Here is a 21,892-nt window from a genome sequence, read left to right as displayed (position 1 = left end):
AAAAAACAGAGAAAGGGGAAAAGAACAGCATAGGGTTTGACATAGAAAGCGACTTCTTCAAGGCAGGCTAGAGTTGGAGAAGAAACCCCGTGCAGCACCTGACATGTTGCCAGAGAGTGTTTTATCAGGTGCCATTTGCAGAACAGGTTTAGTGTTTAAAACCGAGCCCCCAGAACAAGTAGAAAACAGCTCCATCTCAGGGTTTCCAGTGTCAACCTCCCATGGTGACTGGGTGAGAGACAGCCATAGTAGATAGCATGGAGAGGGTGCAGAATATACATAGACTCCCTGCAAAGTTTGAGTTCAGACTGGGTAAGACATGGTGCCTGCCCTCTATCATAAGAAACCATGCCTGTGGCTTTCAGAGGTGGCTGGATCTGAAAGTGCTGGCATTACATTCAGCAGTTGGGCTGAACCTCTGCCCTGTTGCCTACATCCAGCTGAGATCAGTGATCTGATTGCTTTCTCCATATACCAATGTAAGCAAAGACATGCCTTGGGTTAGATGGTTGGTGCAGTTAAGGATTTATGGACAGAGGGGCCTTTGAAGCAAGGAGTAGACCTCACAAAACCACAGGTTGTAAAGCTAGGCCAAGAAAATTATGACTTGGTAAATTCCAATCAAATCCAGAACAAACTATTCATTCAAAAATATACAGTAAAGTTTTTGGGGAAAGGAACTCAATTTTTTTTTTATCTTTCTCTGTCCTTCATTGGTTTTTGGAAGTTTGGAATTTTCTTTCCTTTTTTTTTCATTTTCTTATTTCCTTTAGACATTTTTTCTTCTTATTTCTCTATTTGGTTTTATTTTGCTCTCTGATCTTTCTTTTTTCTTCTTTTTCTTATCTGTTAATCTAATCTGATACTACTAATTTTCTTTAGTCCTCAATGGGATTATTTGTCAGTTTTCACTCCTCATCATCTTCATTGATCAATTTTTCAAATTTTACTTTTTTCCAGTCTCTGCTTCCTCACCCCCTTTATCTTTACTAATATATATTCATTAAGCTTTATTCATCTTTAGATAGTTAATTCTATGCTATTACTGTTGAATATTATTCTATTGTTAGTGAAGAAATAGTTGTTGCATTTTATAGATAGTACTATATATGAACATGTGGTTTATCTGAGTATTTATACTTTGATTACAGATCTTTTTGTATAGTTAAAGATGGTATATTATTGGTTCTTATGGTATGTAAATATCCAGTTTGTCTTTGATGCTAATGTTGCTGATTTTATTGCTATTGCCAAGGTGGCATAGTTGTTGCTATTGGTTTTCTCTGTATATCAATATCTGAATTACCTTTGTGTCACTAACAATACTACAGCTCATTCCTGGGGAAAGGAGTGCTAGGCAAAATAAACTGTAGCTTCCCCTCCCATATAAACAGAGGTGGTTGGATCTTGGGTTAGAAAGAAAGGCTTACAGTGAGCCATGCCCAAAGCACACCACTGAAAAACAGACACTAACTAAAAATGTGTCCATACCAGCAACAAAATCTTCCACTATAATAAACTCACAAACCTCAGCACAAACAAAACAAAACAAAACAACAACAAAAATCCAATAGAAACCTGAGAAGACAAGGCAACAACATGTCTCCCAAAACTCCCAAAGATGATCCATGGGGCATCAATAGAGTGGAAATCAAAATCTACACACCGAAATTATTCAAAAGGATAACAGAAGAGATTTTAAAAGTCAGATCAATAAGATGCTCATCAAACTGAAAGAAGATATAACTAGATAGATAATGGACCTAATAAATCAGTGAATTTACAGAAGACAGTAGTAAAAAGCTATCATAGCTAAATAAAACAATACAAAACATGAATTACCAGCTTGGCCAAGAATAAGAGCCCACAAAAAGGTACCAAAAGGTTCAGGGAATTAAAAATTCCATTGAAAGTATGGGCAAAAGAAGTGACCAGTGTCAGGACATAGTGTGAGAACTAGAAGACAGGGCCAATATTGGTGAGCAATTATTCAGAGATACCTTAAAACACAAAAGAACATAAAAATGGATCCAGTAGCTGCTAGATAATGCAAAGAAGACTAATCTAAGATTGATCAGAATTAGTAAAAAGAATCATAAGACACCACAATGACTTTAAAAGAGATTTTTACAGAAATAATAGCAGAAAACTTTTCAGATATGGGGAAAGAATTTAACATATAGATAAATGAGGTGAATGGAACCTGAAATAGCCACTTTCAGAAAACAACCTCTCTGTGACACATCATAGTCAAAAACCCCAGAAGTCCAACACAAGGACAGAATCTCAAAAAAATGTTAGAGAAAAGCAGAAAATCACTTATACAGATAAATCAATTATAATTACAGAAGATGTCTCACCACAAACCATAAAAGATCTTGGAATGAAGTGTTTCAATCCCTAAAAGAAAATGACTTTCCATCCAGAATGATATGTCCTGCAAAACCATCTTACAAAATTGATGGATGAGTAAGATATTGCCATGGCAAAAAGCACCTAAAGAAATTCATGATCAACAAACTAATACTCCAAAAGGTTCTCAAGAAGATCCTAGAAAACGACAGTGAAGCAAACAGTGCCAGAAAAGAATGAATATACCATGTAAGGTGACCATTTAATTAGAAGGAACAAAAAGAATCAGCAAAAAAAGAAAAGAATTTAATGAGAGGAACAAGTCAAATAACTTTCAGAAATAACTCTCAAGGTGAATGGTCTCAATTCCCCAATCAAAAGACATACATTGGCAGAATGGATCAAGAAACAAAATCCAACGGAATGCTCTACACAAGAATCACATTTAACCCAAAAATATCAGAGTTGAGCCAAACTTTTGAACAAATTGACTTAATAGATATTTACAGTGTGTTCCACCCCACAATAACAAGATACACATTCTTCTCAGCAGCACATGAAACTTTCTCCAAAATAGGCTACATGCTAGCCCATACAGCATGTTTAAGTAAAGGCAAAAGAAATGAAATTATCCCATGCATATTATCAGATTATAGCATAGTGAATCTAGAAATTAATGGCAAAAGAGACAGTAGAAATCATGCAAATACATGGAAATTAAACAATACTCTCTTGAATAATAAATGTATCACACACAAAATCAAGAAAGAAATTAATTCCTAGAAGCAAATGATAATGCCAGTACAACATACCAGAATATATGGCACACGAAGAAAGGAGTCCTCAGAGGGAAATTTACAGCTCTGAATGGCCATATCAAAAAAATAGAGCAAGTTCAAATATATAATCTAATGGTGAAGATCAGGGTGCTAAAAAACAAGAACAGGGGCCAGGGATTTAGCTCAGTAGTTTTGTCGCCTGCTGTGCAAGCTCAAGGACCCGAGTTTGATCCCTGGTACCAAAGAAACAAAACAAAACAAGAACAAAAACAAGAACAGTCCAAATCCAGAGCTAATACAAGGAAGTAAATTATAAAGATCAGGACATAAATTAATGAAATTGAAATAAAAAACATACAAAGAATCACCAAATCAAAGAGCTGATTCCTTGAAAGAATAAACAAAATAAATAAATCCTTAGGCAATCCTACCAAAAAGGAAAGAAGAGGCCCAAATAAATACAATTAGAAATGAAAAAGGTGTAATAACAATGGATGCCACCAAAATCTAGATTTTATTACCAACTACTTCATAAACCTTACTCTGATAAATTGGAGAATTCAATAGAAATGAATAGATTCCTAGATAAATATGAGTCACCAAAACTGAACAAGAAGATATAAAAATCTTGAATAATCCAATATCAAGCAATGAAATTGAAGCAATAATAGAGAAACCTACCAGCTATGGAAACCCCAGGTACTAGTGGATTTACTGTGGAATTCTACAAGAACTCCAAGGAATATCTAACATGAGTACTCCTTAAGCTCTTTAATGAAATTGAAGGGAAAGAGTATTGTACTCTGAAAGCTAATATTACCCTGATTCCAAAAGCAGATAAGGATCCAACCAAGATAGAGAACCAAAAGCCATTCTCATTACTGAACATAGATGCAAAAATCCTGACCAAGATATTGGGAAATAGTGTTCAATAAATCACAAAAACATCATATATCATGACCAAGTAGGCTTCATCCCAGGAATTCAAGGATGGTTCAACACATGCAAATAAATAAATGTACTACATCACGTAAATAAAAGCAAGTATAAAAATCACGTGATCATCTTAAGATGAATAAAATGCTTCTGAAAAAAACCCAACATCAGTTTGTGATAAAAATCCTGAAAAAAATAGGTATAGAAGAACCTTATCTGATATAAGCCATTTATGACAAAACTATACCAACATCATATTAAATGTGGAAAATAAAATAGGTAAAACCCTTGAAGACAAAGGCATAGACAGGGACTTTTTGACTGCAACCCAAACTGCATAAGTATAATAACGTCAAGAATCAACAACACGATCATTTCAAATTTAAAAGTTTCTGCACAGCAAAGGAAACAACCAAGAGATGAGACAACCAATAGAATGGGAAAAAAATTTGCCAGCTATTCCTTAGGCAGAGGCCTACTATCTAGAGTATAAAAAGACCTCAAAAAATAGAACCCCCCCAAATAAAATACCCAATCAAAAGTGAATAACTGAAATAGACACTTTTCAGAAGGAGAAGTACCAATGGCCAATAAATTTATGAGAAAATGTTCAACATCACTTGCCATTAGAGAATGCAAATTAAAACTACACTGCAATTCCATCTTACCATAGAAAAAATGGTTATCACCAAGAAATCAAATAGTAACAAATGATGGTGAGACTGCAGAGAAAAAGAAACACCTTTACACTGTTGGTGGGAATATAAACTTGCACAACCATTATGGAAATCAGTATGGAGATTCCTCAAAAAACTAAAAATAAAAATTGCGTTCAACCCAGATATTCCCCTTCTAGGTATCTTTCTGAAAGAATTAAAGATATAATATGACAGTGATATGTGCATCCCCATGTGTATAGCAGCACAATTCAAAATAACTAACTTTTGGAAGCAGCCTATATGTCTATCAACAGATGAATGGATAAAGAAAATGTATATATACACACAATGAAGTAGTACTCTGCCATAAAGAAAGACAAATGAGCCAGTTGTAGGAAAATGGATGCACCTTGAGACCATAATGTTAATTGAAATAAATTAGATATACAAGCTTATTATTTGGTTTCTCTTATATGAGAAACTCAAAATACAAATAAAGAGCAGGGGCCATGGATTTAGCTCAGTGGTTTCCCCGCCTGCTGTGCAAGCACAAGGTCCCAAGTTTGATCCCTGGCACCAAAAAAAAAAATATATATATATATATATATCAAAATAAAAGTGATAAATAGGAAATTGGGAGAGATCTTTTACAAAATTGAAGAGAATGGAGAGATGGAAGGAGATGGGAGGGAGAGCAAGACAAGGCATTTAGAAAACAGATGTGTTATGTACACATACATCCCCACACAGAATATAATCATCATGTACTGCATATACATACTGATAAAAAATGAAAATTGAAAAAAACTAAGAAGTTTCTCCTGAGTGTTAGTCCATGCACTGTGTCATTCCTAGAGAAATGCTGAACTTAACAGTTTTACAGGATGTATTAAAATTATTAATCACATTAAAGTATATGCCCTTAAGTCATGTCTGTTCATGCATCCCTGTGAGGCAATGCACACAGAGCATACACATGTTCGCTTATATAGAGAGATCAGATGGCTTTCTAAAGGAAGGTCATTGGCCAGAGTTTTTGATTTATGAGAGCTGCTACAGAGTTTTGTGGAATGTCTAGAATTTTCTATATAAACTATTATACTGACAATAAACAGGAGCAAATTCTTTTCTGATTATGAGAATTTGATGTCTTTACCTTGCCTAATTGCTCTGTTTAGGACTTTCAGAACTACATTGAAAAGAAGCTGTGATGATAAGCATTCTTTTGTTGTCCTTGATCTTAGAGGAAAAGCTTTCAAGTGTTCACACTTGACTAATGTTAGCTGTGAATTTGCTATATATGGATTTTATAGTACTTAGGTATATTTCCTTTATAAATCATTCATTGAGATTTTTTTTAAACATAAAAGGTGTTCAATCAAAACATTTTAAAAGATGACAGGAAAACAGAAAGGAGACAGAAGAGGAAGGGAATCAGGTGGAGGGATGAAAGGGAGAGAGTGGGGAAAGGGGAGGATAATAAAAGTATGTTATATACATGCTTTGGAAAGCTTTCCCATGCCAGGACAAAATGCCTGACACCCTCAACCACCTTACTGGAGGAGAAGTTTAATTTGGCTCGGAGTTGCAAAAGAGTTGGTCCATGGGTGACTGGCTCCAAGGCAAAAACACAGGGATGGGTGTGAAGGGGCAAAGCTGCTTGCTTCATGGAAGGTGGGAAGCACAGCACACAGCATTTAGCCTCCCAGACCTTCCCAAGCGGCTGCCTTCCCCCAGGGCCCACTCCTAACAGCACACAGTTATGAACACCAGGGGGTGAATGCACTGCAGCATGTACCATCCTAAGACCCAGTGACTTCCGGTCTCTTAATCCAGTTAAGTTTGTAAGATTAACTGGCACAATGTGTGCACAAATATCTCCAAATTAAACCTACTAATCTATGTAACTTAACTGTGCTAATACAATTTTTTAAAATTTCTTGAACTTTTAAAATGCATTTTCTGCCTCAACTGAGATGCTCATATAATTTTCATTGTTTCTTTCAATGTTATGTAACATCTTTATTGACTTGCATACCTTGAACCATCCTGGCTTCCCTGGGTCAAATCTCCCTTGATTGTGGTGAAATAGTTTTTAATATGTGGTCAAGTTAGCTTGCTAGCATTTTGTTGAGGATTTTTGTTTCTATGTTCATCAGGGATATTGTCTTATAATTTTCTGGTAGTGTCTTGTCTGGCTCTGATATTAGCATAATGTTGGCATTGGAAAATGTGTTTTCAAGTGGTTCCCCTATGTCAGTTTTTGGGAAGAATTTGAGAAGAACTGATATTGGTTCTTTTAAATGTTTGATAGAATGTAGAATTAGGCCATAAAGATATCTGGGTTTGGACTTTTTTTGATGAGGGACTTTGCAACAATTATATATACATCTCTTTATTCATTTTTTTTTGTTTTTAAATTTTTGTGTTTCTTCTTGATTCACTCCTGATAGATTGTATCTAGGAATTTATCCATTTCTTGTAGATTGTCCAATTTGTTCATATGTAATTGTTTATAATAATCTCCTATGATTATTTGTATTTCAGTGGTATCAGTTCTATCTCCTGTTTCATTTATCTAAGACTTCATATGCGTTCCCTCTCAAACTAGACTAAGAGTTTGGAGATTTTGTTTATCTTTTAAATCTTTTTTAGTTTCACTGATTTATTTCATTTTTCTAGTCTTTATCTCATGTGTTTCTTCACTTGTTTTTGTTATTTGTGTCTATTAATTTGGGGTTAGTTTGTTCTTTCTAGTTCCTTGAGGAACCAGATTATTATTAGATTATTTTTTCTTATTTAATATAGATATTTATCACTATCAATTTCCCTCTTAGAAAAGCTTTTTGCTACATCCTGTAAGTTTTGCTACATCCAATAACCCCTTTTGTGTTTTATTTCTGTTGCTTGTTTCAAGGTATTTTTAAATTTCCATTTTGATTTCTTCTGTGACCAATTGATTGTGCAGGATCATGTTATTTAATTCCTATCTATATGTGACTTAAAAAAAATCTTTCTGTTATTGATTTCTAGATTTGCACCACTGTGATTGGAAAATATTCTTGACATAATCCCTATCATGTTAAACATATTATTCTTGTTGGCATGAAATGACTTGTCCTGCAGAATCTTCCTTAGAGCATGAAAAGAATGTATATTCTATTGTATGAAATGACCAATGACAGATTCAATTTGTTTAATTCAATTTGTACTTCAAGTCCAAAGTTCTCTTGTTAATTTTCTGTCTAGATGACTTATCCACTGCTAAAAGTGGTGTGTTCAGTATTATTCTTTTTTTTTCTTCTAGTATTGGGGATCAAACTCAGGACCTTGCATTTGCAAGGCAGGCACGGTGCCACTGAGCTAAATTTCCAGCCCTCCAGTACTATCCTTGTATTGAGTCTTTCTATTTTCAAACATTTAATTTTTCTTTTTCTGTGACAAGGTCTCATTATGTTTCCCAAGCTTATCTCAAACTCTTGGGCTTAAGTGATCCTCCTCCCTCAGCCTCCAAGTGCTGAGATATAGTTCTACACCACTGTGCCAAGCTAATAATAGTTTTTCTCTTTAAATGTCCCATTTTTTGTGCATATATTTAAAATAGTTATATCCTTTTGATGAACTGACTCATTTTTCATTATATAATGACTTTCTTTTTCTTGGTTTGCCATTATAACTCAAATAGCAGATAGAAGTATAGCTACCTCTGCTCTTTCTTTGTTTCCACTGTTATTTTTTTTTTGGTACTGGAGATCAAACTTGGGTCTTGCGTTTGTGGGGCAGGCAGCAGAACCACTGAGCTAAATCCCCGGCCCTTCGTTTCCATTTTTAAGGAAAATATGTTAGTAATCTCTTAGTCTCAATTGATGTGTGTCTTTACTAGTAAAGATAATCTCCTATAGGCAGGATATAGTTGAATCTGTTTTTAAAAATCCATTCAGGCACTCCATTTCATTTTCTACACATTATCATTTCACACTGTACTTTCTACTTCTTTTGTAGATTCATTGTTGTTTTTTCCCTTCTCTTGCAACATCCCTTGTGTTTGATGTCTTCTGTCATGGAATTCTTTGTCTTTTTATGTTTTGTAGAAGCTCTTGTTTTGTGGTTATCATGAGGGTTACTTGAAGCATGTTGTAGTCCTAATGGCCTATTTTAGGTTGATAACAACTTAACTATAATCATAGAAAATAACAGTACATTCATACTCTTCTTACGTTAGATTTTGATGTCAAAATTTACATTCTTTTGTAATTTGTGTCCTATAACAACAATTTATTATAGCTATAATAACTTTTAATGGTTTTGGCTTTTAAACCTATTAGAGGTCAAATTACTTCACACACCATCCTTCAGCATTAGAGTATTTTGAATACAACTCAGACCATTGAGTTTTGGTTTTTGCTACACACCCACACCCCTCCACACACATATAATGCTGTTAATTGTAGCAATAGCTTCCTATTAGCAAACCCTATGAGAGAGACCTAGTAGTTTTGAACTCTCAGAATCTGTTTTCATAGGATGATTTTTATTCTCATTTCTGAAGGACATTTTTTCTGGGTAAATTATCTTTGGTTAGCAGTTTTTCTTCATCAATTTGAATATATAATTCTACTCTCTTCTGATCTATAGGATGTCTAGCGAGAAATCTACAGCTATCCATATTGGACCTCCTGTGTATGTATATGCTCATTTTTTCTGCTTACAGAATTATCTTTAATTTCTAATAATTTGATTACAGTGTATATTGATGAACTCCAATTTGAGTTGAATTTGATATGAGATCTCTGACTTCCTTATACTTAGATGTTGTTTTCTTTTCCAAGATTCGGGAAATTATTAGCAATCATTTCTTAAATATGGTTTGTCCATCACAGAAATAATCTTTGCTTCAATTATCACACCTAACACAGTCTTCACACATGACAACAGGATGTTCCATGCACAATTCTCACTTGCACTGACAGCACATGTGCTTAGGGTTCCTTTCCTGTTTGGCAGGCCATATTTTCCACCTCTCTGTCTTCCTCTTTTGTCAGGAAAGGCCTATTATATTATACAAAATGCACTTAGCAGGAAAATAAAATATCAATAAAATAAGATATCAAGTATACAGTGTTTAGAATAAATGAACATTTTTGACATTAACTGTTTACTTGCTTACAAAATGTAAAAAATAACAGCAGAAATAAATTCCTATGTGAACTACAATGAAAATACAAATAAAACTTTACCATAGAAATAATCTTAACTTGAATTATCACACCCAAGGCAGTCTTCACACATGAAAACAGCATGTCCCCTACACAAGTATTGCTTACACTGACAGCATGGGTGTTTTGCTTTCCTGTCCTTTTTGGCAGATCATACTTGTCACCCCTCTTGTCTTCCTGTTTTGTCAGGAGGTTCCTACTATATTATACAATGTGCACTTAGAAGGAAAATGAAATATCAATAAAATATCAAATATGTACTAAGTGTTTAGAATAAACATCAACATTTTCTACATCAACTATTTGTTTACTAAATCTAAAAAATAACAACAGAAATAAATTGCTATGTGGACTACAATGAAAATACAAATAAAACTAGCACAAAAGTAATTTTTTACTTCAATTATCACATCTAAGGCAATTTTCACACATGAAAACAGCATGTTCCATACACAAGTATTGCTTACACTGATAGCACATGTATTTTATTTTCTTGTCTTTTCTGGTAGAATGCACTTGACATCTTGCTGCTCTTCCTATTTCCTTAGGAGGGTCTTGTAATGTTCACCTGTCTGTTCACTGGCTGCTCCAGAATTCTTTTGTGAAGTTCTTTGGGCAGATACATATTGTTCTTCCTCTGTTGTAATTGATCACTTCTCAGTCCAAGTCCCAATCTTGTAAGAAAATTTTTTCCATGATATTTTGTGCTTATTATTTTCTTTGTAAAGTATGAAACTATTTATGCTTGATATGTAGGATTGTGTAAAACACAGCTATTGGCCAATGCTTTGTGTTTTGAGTGGCATCATAGTTGCTGCATAACTCATCAACAGCGTCTACTATGCCTCTCATTTTGCTGTAAGATGTGACTATAGGTTCATTTGCATTGATGATTCACTATCAATCTTTTTTGTTTTGTTTTGTTTTTTGAGACAGGATCTTGCTATGTAATACAGGCTAGCCTTGAACTCACTATGTAGCATAGGCTGATTTTGAACTCACAGGATCCTCCTGCCTCAGGCTCCTGATGCTGCGATTACAGGTGTGCATCACCATGCCTGACTTCACTATCAATCTTATCATCATGGTGTAACATTGATAGTATCAATATTATTTTCTTTTTCTTCATCATAATGTAGTCCAGGGTAGCCTGGAAGTCACTATGTAGCACAGGCTGACCTTGAACTCACAGATACTTCTGCTTCAGCCTCCTGAGTGCTGGGATTACAGGCATGCACCACTACCCCTGGCTTCACTATCAATCTTATCATCACAGTATAATGATGACAGTATCAATACTACTTTTTTTTCTTTACCATATAGGAGGCCAATGTTATGTCTTTCTGAAATCCAAAGATTATACTATACATTTCTCTATTGTGAACTTGCAACATTTTTTTAAGGAATCTCCATTCTGTTCTTGTGAATAGTTCCTGTGCCGGTCAACTGGTGTTCTTTTAGCATAGTGCAACATCAATGGGTAACTAGTGAACCAATTGCCAAATGTAACATTTGGGTTACTTTTTGAAATAGGTGCAACAAGTCTGTTCACAATTTAATATGGTTTAATACTGCATGAATAAAGACCTGGTAGCTGAGTTCCAGGATAATTTTCTAAATTCAAGGTATAAAATGTCTTGGTATCTACCAGAGCATATATTTTTATGCCATATTTGGTAAGTTTATTTGGCACATATTTCTGAAAGCTTCAAAAACCATGAAATTATGCAAGTAGTTCATCAGTTGCCATGTATCTGGATAGTGTATAAATTGCCTGACTGTTTGAAACAAAGCATTCAAAAGATGAGTGAATAGTAGCCAAATTGTCAGATTTTTTTTCTTTCTTGATGAGCCTTTTTATCATCAAAATGTAGGTAATTTTGAAGGAAACCAAATCTCTTGAGTGTCATTATAGTTCTAAAAATCTCAACACCACATCTGTCACTTCTCCATAAATTCTTTTGATTCTGATTACTAGAATGATAAAGTCCTACTATGAAGGCTTTTAGTTCTGATAGAGAGGTGTCATGACAAATATATTTTTGTGTATTGCAATTGATGAATATAGAATGCTTTACCTGTATTTCACTATTAGTGTATTTCAAAACATCTTGTAGCATATCTTCCATTACAAACAATTTGCAACATTGAACCTCAGTGTAGGCATTCCATCCAATAGGTTACACCCCTGGCAAGAACCCAATATCATTTTGTGACATAGTTCCAATGTTGGCTCATTCAGGTATACATGACCATTTTGTAGTATTTTGACTAGTCAAATATTTATGTACATTACTGTTTTCATCCTTGTCTGAATCAAGGTTTTTATTCTGTACTTCTCTATCTTTCATATCTTGCTTTGTCTCACTGTTACAACTTCTTTGGCTTATGTGATCCAAGTCATCATTGGTAGCTGAAACACCTGATGATTCACTTTCAACCTCCTCCCAAAGTTGTAAAAGTGGATTTTCATGTGACATTATACTGAGTTGGGACAATGCTATAAGAAAAGTCAAAAGAAAACATTTAGTGAAACAAATTATACTCACAAAATGTAACATGGTATGTAACATGGGTAAAACTCACCTGTTTACAATTCAACACATATGCATACACCTTGTCATTCATCATACCAAGCAGGCGAACACAAAGATTGCTTCCTATATTCCTTCAGTGCAGCTACTGAGATAGATAGCCAGCTACCATTATGATAAGGTACATATTTTCATTAGAAAACTATGGTAGGGACATCTGTTACCCATCAAAGATGTCCCTAGGGTATGCATCTTCTTATACATTCCATTATGCTACATATTTTTATTTACTAAGTAACACAGCTAAAAAGACAGTATACAAGGCTGGGGATGTAGCATAGTTGTGGAGTGTTTACTTAGCATGCAGATGGCCCTGAGTTCAAACCTAACACCTAATAATAACAATAATAAACAATCAAATGACAGCATGTAAAGAGTCAATGAAACATCTTTTAAATGTGACTACAAGCATATCATTTCATGCATAGCATGTATTTATGGAAATAATACTCTTCAGAAGTATGTTGCAAGCAGTATAAAAAATTTTAGAAGAATATTTTATATACTTGCATTCATTCTAGTGCAGTGAGCACAATTATTCATGGGCTTAACACTATTAATAAGATGATGTGCAAGTAATACTCATCACTGAAATTACACTGTTCACAACATAGTGTTCAGCTAGCACAATAAGAAACAAGCTTTTACTTTTGTAATGCTCAAAATGAACCGAGAGCCTTGCACATGCTACCATTGAGTTATACTCCAGTCCCCAAGAAACAACTTTAAAAAAAGTCTTTAACACTTCTTTCCATCAATTTCTGTGTTGTAACAACAAGTATTTACAGAAGTAATAATGTTAACAAGACCAGTGACATTTTTTGGCCGGGGGGGGGGGGGGGTACTGGGGATCAAACTCGGGACCTCGTGCTTTCAAGGCAGGTGGCCTCATTCTTAAAAACATATTTCACACAGGTTTCTATAAACCATCCCTAACATAAATAGAAATTATTTACTGAAGTCACACCATTCAGAACACGAGAAACTAGCATTAAAAAAAATCTTCAACATGATCTTATACACTTATTTATATATATTCAACTGTGATTGTAAACACTTCCATTCACAGAATTGACATTCATAACAAGAGGATGTACAAGTAACATTCTTAGAAAAGTATGCTCACCTGGAAACACTCCTCTATATGTATAACATCCATCCATTGAAATAATTTTTCATAACATATGAGTTACCTAAGATCCAAGAGACATCTTTTAAACAATTATCTATTAACAGTTCTTTACATGCATTCCAGAGTATGAAGCACTTCCCCATTCACTTTTAATTCTGTTAACAAGATAGTCACATTTAGTATGTTTCAATAGCCTTATATGTGCACAACTTTTCATTACATGCACAACATCGTTCTCTGAAATTATTCTCTTCTCTAGGGAATGTTTTGCATTCAAGGAAACATTGTTTAAATGAGAAGGTTTAAACTCTTCTTTGTGTGCAAAATCAGTGAGATAAGCATTTCCACCCACCGAATTAAAAATCTTAACAAGACAGTGTACAGGTAGCATTCTCAGAAACACTTTTTAAACATGTGTCTATAAACCCTTCTTTATATACGTAGCATCCATCAGTGAAATTACATTGCTCACAACTGTGATGGTCTGGATGAAGGTCTCCTAAATGTCCACATGTAAAAGTTTGGTCCGGGGGGTGGTGATATTGGGAGGTGCTGTGGACTTTAAAGATGTGGGGCTTTTTCTGAGGAAGAATTTGTTTTTTGAGATCTATCAAATAGTACATATATTTAATAATAGTTTATAATATATTTCAAAGTTGCTAGGAGAGGAACTTTCATATGTTCTCACAACAAAAAAATTAAGGTAGATTAATTAGCTTGCTTTACTTATTATATATTGTATTTATAAATCATAACATCACTTTGTCCTCCATAAATACAATACATTTTTTAGATTGAAAATATAAAAATTGAGTTCATAGCTTGAAAAAGCAAACTTCTGATAGTTAATCAGTTAAGACAGTGGTTTGGCAGTCCAAGTCTAGACTTCAGTGAGGAAGAAAGAATGAGGTTGTGAGAGATTGGCCTATTTCTCTTTGAAAGGTGAGACACTTCATCAAGAAGAGGGAAACTTTGGATGTAGAAGCTAAATTTAAACCCCATTACTTCAACAGTCAAGTAGGCCAATAGAATTTGACTTCCTAAAGTGAAAAAAGTTCAAATTCAGCATAAAGGAAACATTGAGGAGTGACTGTCTTGGTTGTATATTAAATCTACTGATAATTATTCTCTTCCCTACAACCTTGAGGCTTAAAAACCACCCAGATTATTATCAATAAGATGGCAGAATAGGAGACTGCCTATTCATATAACCCTACAGAAGAGTTCTCCCCCACTCACAAGCAAAAGACTTGTGGAGCCTTGGGATTAGGTAGGAGTTTGTAAAATCCTAGTGGAGCTACGGAAGGTTGTTTTGAGAGTGCAGATATGAACCCAGGTAGCAGGAATGCTGATCATATTGCTGAGTTGAAATCTAGAAATCCCCATTCTCCAAAGGGGACCAATTCCTTCTTCAGCCTCTTTCTTCCACAGTCAGGGAAGTAGCATGCATGTGCAGGAAACAGCTCGGAAACTTATCCACTTGAGCCTCTGTTGACAAGCTTGCCAGCCTCCAGCCTCTTTCTACAGCAGATCCTGAGGGTATCCTCAAACACTGCAGCTGCTACACTTGGAGGGCTTAGGGATCATAACAGATAGTGTGTTCAGAATTGTCATCAGGCCTGCTGTGGACAAATGGTCACAGATGAAACCACTGAAGAATGAAATAAATACTTCTTTGATGCACAGAGATCAACACACCGCAAGGATCAAGAACAGTGTGGCAACACGATCTCATTAAGCAAACAAACCTATGCACTCATCGCTGAATATAAAGAAGGGGAAATGTATGATATGCCTGAAAACTCAATAAAAAACCTCAGTGGACTTCAAGAAAATGGAAATAATTTAGGAACTTACCAGAGAAATTTAACAGAAAGATGGAAAGTTTTTAGAAAAGATCAAACATAATTCCTGGGGATGAAAAACACAATGAACACAATAAAAAATGTAGAGCAACAGCAATGGAATGTGTAAAGCAGAAGAAAAAAATTGTGAGATCAAACACAGGCTATTTACAGTCAAAAGTGAAAAAAGAAAAACGAATAAAAATGTATAAAGAAAGCCTATGTCTTACAAGACATAAAAGAATAAATCTTTGTGTTGCTCAAATTCAAGGGGGAGTAAAGATGTAAAGGTAGAAAGTGTCTTTAAAAAACAATTGCATAGGGCTGGGTATTTAGCTCAGTGCTTTCGCCGCCTGCTGCGCAAGTGCAAGGACCCGAGTTAGATCCCCGGTACCAAACAAACAAACAAACAAAACAAAACAAAACAAAAAACCAAACAATTGCATAAAACTTTCCAAGCCTGAGGAATACATAAATATCCAAGCACAAGAAAGACAAAGGTCATCAATCAAATTCAACACAAAGAAGATGATATATAATCAAAATGTGACAATACCAATGCAAAGAAAACATCCTGAGAAAAACAAGGAAAAAAGAGGAAGAACATATAAGGTAGTTTAAATACATCTAATAGCAGACTTTTTAGTCAAAATCGTATAGACTGGGCCGGGGATTTAGCTCAGTGGTTCCGGCCCCTGCTGTGCAAGCGCAAGGTCCCAAGTTCAATCCCTGGTAAGAAAAAAAAAAAAATCTTATAGATTGGAGGCAGTAAGATGATATTTCAAAAGTGCCAAAGAAATAAAAATTTCTAAACAATAGCAGTGTACTCAGAACACGTATTCTTCAGAAAGGAACAGAGATATTTTCTAGATTAAAAAAGCTGAGGAAATTTGTTCTCCCCATACCTGTATTATAAAAATGCTAAATGGAAAACATGATGCTAAAAGAAAATAAATTAATGAGGAGCACAAAACATGTGAATGAGAACACACTGTAATGTTTTTATTTGACAGAAATTGCTGTAAATGTTTTGAATGGATTCAGGACACGAAGGCAGCCACAATAGCACAACTAAAGACATTTGTGAAAGTAGAGTTCCAGAACTGCTTTAGAAAGTTACAGGAACAAGGGGGTAAGTGTACTCAAAATTAGGAGTAGCATTTTGAGGGAAATTTAATGGCAATGTGTTTTCACTGCAATAATTTTTTAAAGAAATTTTACATATTTACATCAGTTTTTTATCACACCTTGTGCAGTTAATTTCAGAATAAAGATAATATTCATGATATGTAAACACCTATCTTTAATATGAAGATTAACCACAGTATTATTTAAAATAACAGTTTAATAATGGATAGGCAGTAGAGGTAGATTGTTACATCAAAATTCAAAATGGCAGGGCATGGAATGTTATATATAACTGAGCTGTATGAGAACCAAATCAAATTTCCTCATAGAGTCAATGCTGAACCTAACTATTAAATTTGATTCAGTTCTCATCCAACTCAGTTTGTGACCAGAATAGTGGAAAGAATCAAGCTTGTGGGGCCAAGGATTTAGCTCAGTGGTTCCGGCGCCTTGCCTCGCAAGTGCAAGGTCCCGAGTTCGATCCCCGATACCAAAAAAACCAAACAGAATCAAGCTTGTGAACTGAGGTATATATGAATATATATATATATATATATATATATATATATGTGTGTGTGTATATATGTATGTATATGTATTTATGTTGTGTGTGATAAAAGTTGAATTATTATCAGTTTAAATGACCTGTTTTCCACATGGAATATTATCTGCAAGCCTCATGGTAACAACAAAGCAAAAAATTTATAATAGGGACACAAAATGTTAAAAATTAAGAAACCAAAACCATACTAATAAAGAAAAACACTGAACCACAAAGGAAATGTCAGAGAGGAAGAAAAAAGAGAAAAGATTTATAAAACAAGTCATTCAAAAACAATGAACAAAATGACAATAGTAAATAATTTACACTAAACAATTACCTTGAATGTAAATAGATAAAATTCTCCAATTAAAAAAAACCACAGTTACTGAACATGTAAAAATTATGAGCCAAATATACACTGTGCACAGGACTCTCTATACTTGCAAGGGCAATAGAGACTGAACGTGAAGGGTTACAAGATTCCAAGGAAGTGGAAGCCAAAAGAAGCAGGAGTTGCAATACTTACATCAGACAAAATATACTTTAAGTCAAAACCTGTGGAAAAAAAAAAAAGGGACAAAGATCCTCCAGACTCAAAGCTATGCACCTACCCATGATGACAATGTCTGGAGCCTATCAAGGGCCTTTAGATAGGCCCTCTGTAGAGTAACTGACTGTTGATCACAACTATGACCCTCTTCAGCTGGAAGTAGCCAGAATGGTCTTTGCCCTTTGCCTCCTCACAGCAGTTAGGGATACTTCTTCAGAGGATGGAATATTGTAGATAGGTAAGTTAATTAGATGTTGTGTAGGCAGTTAGACAGGGCCAGCCCACGAGGAGCCAACATGGAGGATAGTCAAGACATATTCACTGAAGGCCAGCATTGTAACAGGAGAGAAACTAGCACACCCACATAGGATAAATAGCAGTGATTGATATTCTAAATAGGTATCAATCACCTGAGTAGGGGACCAAGATCTTCCAAGAAAGATCGCTGAACCACCCCTTACTGAAAATCCTTGCTCATTCCTTGTATGCTTGCTAAGTGACTTGCTTCCCCATTGGATTCCCATTTAATAAATATTACCTAAGCCACTATACTTGTCATAATCTTATTGGTTGCACATAGGTTTGTCCACCTTGTGATTTGTCATTGGATCAATATTACCTAAGCAACTGTACTTGTAATCTTACTAGTTGACTATAGTTTTGTCCCACCCTGAACACGCCTCACCTCATGGCTTTGTCCCATAAAACACCTTTGAGAAATTGGGTGAGAGAGCAACCCATTTTCCAATCCCCCTTCTGTCTCTTTCAGACAGAAGCTATCTTTCTCTCAATAAATTTTTCCTATTCTAAAAAAAGAAAAGGGACAAAGGATGTGATTATACAATAATAAAGGGAATAACTCAACAAAAGGATATAAAATTATATACATACTCAACGATAGAGCACTTAAATATATAGATCAAATGTTTATAGAGCTATAGGAAGAGATAGACTCCAATACACTAAAAATAGAGAATTTCAAAGCCCCACTTTCAGCAAAGGAAAGAATATAGAAAGAAAATCAGCAAAGAAACATGACATTAAATGCTCTCAAGGCCATAGGGGCCTAAGAGATATGTGCAGTTGTTCCATCCAACAGCTGCAGAACACATTCTTTTCACCAGCATGTACACAGTCTCAGTATAGAATATACAGAGGCCCAGGAAAGTCTTGCAAATCTAAGATCAAAATCAAATCAAGTATTTTTTTCTGATCACAGAATTAAACTTCTGAAACTTTAGAAATTTAACAGCATGCTCCTTGTAAATAGGGAGGGGTGGAGGGGTTGAAGGGAGGGCAAGGGAATGGGGAAAAAAATAGGAACCAAGATACATCATGTAAAGGTACAAGTTCCCAAAGATGAATGGAACTGTATTGTACACCTAAAATGTACCAATAAACTTAACGAAAAAAAAACCCCAACATGCTCCTGAACAAACATGGGTCAATTAAGTGATGTTAACAGTGTATTGACACAGATAAAATAAAACCCAAAGTGGCTGAAGAATGATGATAAAGAAAAACACTCTGAGGCCCTTAGAGACCTTCAGACAAGGAAGATGGGGCTGCACAGAATCTGAGGTGAGAACTGCAGAGGATGCAGTGCTTGAGGCCATAACACCACTAGCTGCACTGATTCTAGAATGAATGGTCTGTCCCTGGTATGCACATTTCAGTAGACTTGCAAAACAGGTAACTGTCCTGATTTGTGTCAATAAATCTTGTTTCTCTCCAAAGAATACTTAGTTGTAGCTCTTACTCCCAGGAATACTGAGTTGTATTCCCCTTCCTGCCTCAGTCACACTATGGCTCAAACACTTGCTCCTTAGATTTCTGAAAGAATTTGTGTCCCAATCTGCAAATCTGTTCTGCACTTGTATAAAATTTCTTATGCTTTCATTTTGGCCTCATTTCTCACTATTTTGTTTTCATTTTGGTGAACATGAAGGGTGCCCCCCAGCCTCTCAGAACCTGGAGCCTGCCAGTGACAGGAGACCCTTTTTCTCCTCCAGCTCCCGGTGGCCCAGGGGAGCCTTAATGGACTAGGCTCCCAGAATCTGAAGCTCTCACTTCTAGTCAGGTTCATTTTATTTGAGTGTCTTTCCTGGAAGGGTTCTTTCATTAGATATGGTAGGCCTCTTGTAGGCTATCTTTTGGGTTAATATTCCCACTAAAGTTTGTATTTTTGGCCAGTACTATTTGTTTTCTCAGGGAGAGTTTGGGTGAAGGTAATTTTCACTTTCCTTGGGTTCTGGGGCTAGCATTGGGCAGAACTTAATGTAAATCCATCGAGATAAGCTGTCTCCTGTAGCACTGGGTAGAATTTAATTCAACCCTGTCAAGGTAAGCTGTCCTCCAGAATTTCTGGTAAATTTTCACTGGATGTCATGTCTGTTCAAAACACAGTAGTTGACTCCTACTGACATCTTGTGGCCATTTCAAAAATTCTAATTGGAAAATTTAAATTGAACAGTTTCCTACAAAATAGAATACAAAATAGGATACAAAAAGAGATACTTGCTGCTTTGAACCTCTTGAGGGTCTTCTTAAGCAACTAGAGTCATCTTGAAAGTGTCAGAACTTATGGTTGATATAGCAGCCTTGCAGAGATCTGCAAATAAGCTACCCCATTCCTAGGTGAACAGGAACATGAGGGAGGAAGGAGGGGTGTGTTTCATAGACTTTTCATCTCAGCACCTTGAGCAACTTCACCCAAGCAGGGTGCAGGGTCCCTCCTGAGACACATAACAGAGGCCATTGATGCAACTGGTGACACTTTTGGAGTGAGGCCCTTGAAGTGGCACCTTTATAACACAAAGCACGTATCCTCGCATATTGGCTAATGTAAAGCAGCTTTTCTAATTTTATAGAAAGTGGGCAGTCACCCTTCTAAAAACTACACTGATAGGCAAATGCCTTCTGGAACATGTTCAAAAGTTCAAAAGTTGTTCAAAAGTTACAGGCCATTATTTTGCAATGGCCTGTCACAATGGACTCGTATCACTTGGGATGATTAAAATTATCTTGACCAGTTTGAGAACTTTTGATACTACTACATTTACCTGTTTTTGTGCTTATCTGGAAAAATGAAATGCCTTGTCTAAATTCCCTAACATGGGTTATACAATTTACTTTACTGTTGAGAGACTGATAAGAAACATGATGGGATGCCCACATTCTAGAACATGCAAACACTCCAGCTGGCTATATTATGATTCAGGCTCATGCATGTTCCACTTTTATTAATCAATGAGATAGGCTTAATATTTAAAGGCCTTTAAACTCAATTTTTCTCTACTTATTTTGAATCTGTTAGAAATTTGCTTATATCAAGACAATATTGTTCAAGGTCACTTAGAAATGTGTTAATCACCCTTAGCTAAAATAACATCAAAAGTTAACTCCTAAACTCATTTGTGGCTGAAAAAAGCAATGAAAAGTTAAAAAGAAGCTTTAAAAAGTCAAACTATTATAGTGTGGTGGATTAACTAATGGTCAACTTGGAACGTCCACCTAAACTCAATCAGTATAGTTCTGGGCATGGAAGATACAGCTGAAGATTGTTGTCAATTGCATAAAAAGAGAACTGGTGAGGAAGTTCACACGCTGTTGATTTTTCTAGGACGAGCTTGCTGTGGCTGGTTTTCGTGAGGCAAACTTGGCTGTTCTTGTCATTGGAGGAGCTCAGGTTCTCACTGTCACTGGGAATGGCTGCTGTTCTCATCAGCGGAGGTATGGTCTTCTCCTTGAGCATTGCTTCCTGGCTCTAGTGCAGATCCCTCAGCCTAGTGGCACAAATCCTTTACTCCACCAGCACAGGCTTTCTAGCTTCCACCACTTGCCTTTGGGCCTTCCTGGTGCAGATCCTTACTACGGACTTGCATGAGACACTGCCGTGGGCTCTAGGCCTCTGTCAGGACATTGCCTTGGACTCCCGGCCTTCAGCTGGACTTGTGTGGGGCATAGCTGTGGGATCCAGGCCCTCGGCTGGATTCTTTGGGGCTCTAATGCACAGATAGATCTCTTGCACTCTTCTGCATTTGACATTTTGGGTGAGTATGATAAAATAATCCTATAAATTATGTGTCCTGTATTAGATCTATTCCTTTGTGAACCCTGACTACGACATACAGCAACTATTTTATTCCAAAATTTGTC

At 35.7% G+C, this 21,892-nt stretch overlaps 1 long non-coding RNA gene across 1 annotated transcript in view; it reads left to right on the top strand.

Moving 5' to 3' along the window:
• Window positions 1-21,892, top strand: part of LOC110348183 (uncharacterized) — a 63,948-nt gene that overhangs the window by 9,796 nt on the left and 32,260 nt on the right. The window contains exon 2 of the long non-coding RNA XR_015445402.1: window positions 21,357-21,786. This is a non-coding gene — a long non-coding RNA (uncharacterized LOC110348183). The remainder of the gene's footprint in view (window positions 1-21,356; window positions 21,787-21,892) is intronic.

This window comes from Heterocephalus glaber, unplaced genomic scaffold (assembly GCF_053883595.1).
Source record: "Heterocephalus glaber isolate CG9 unplaced genomic scaffold, H.glaber_assembly_v1.0 deba00001610, whole genome shotgun sequence".
Lineage (NCBI taxonomy): Eukaryota > Metazoa > Chordata > Mammalia > Rodentia > Bathyergidae > Heterocephalus > Heterocephalus glaber.
This window is presented reverse-complemented; position numbering and strand designations above follow the sequence as displayed.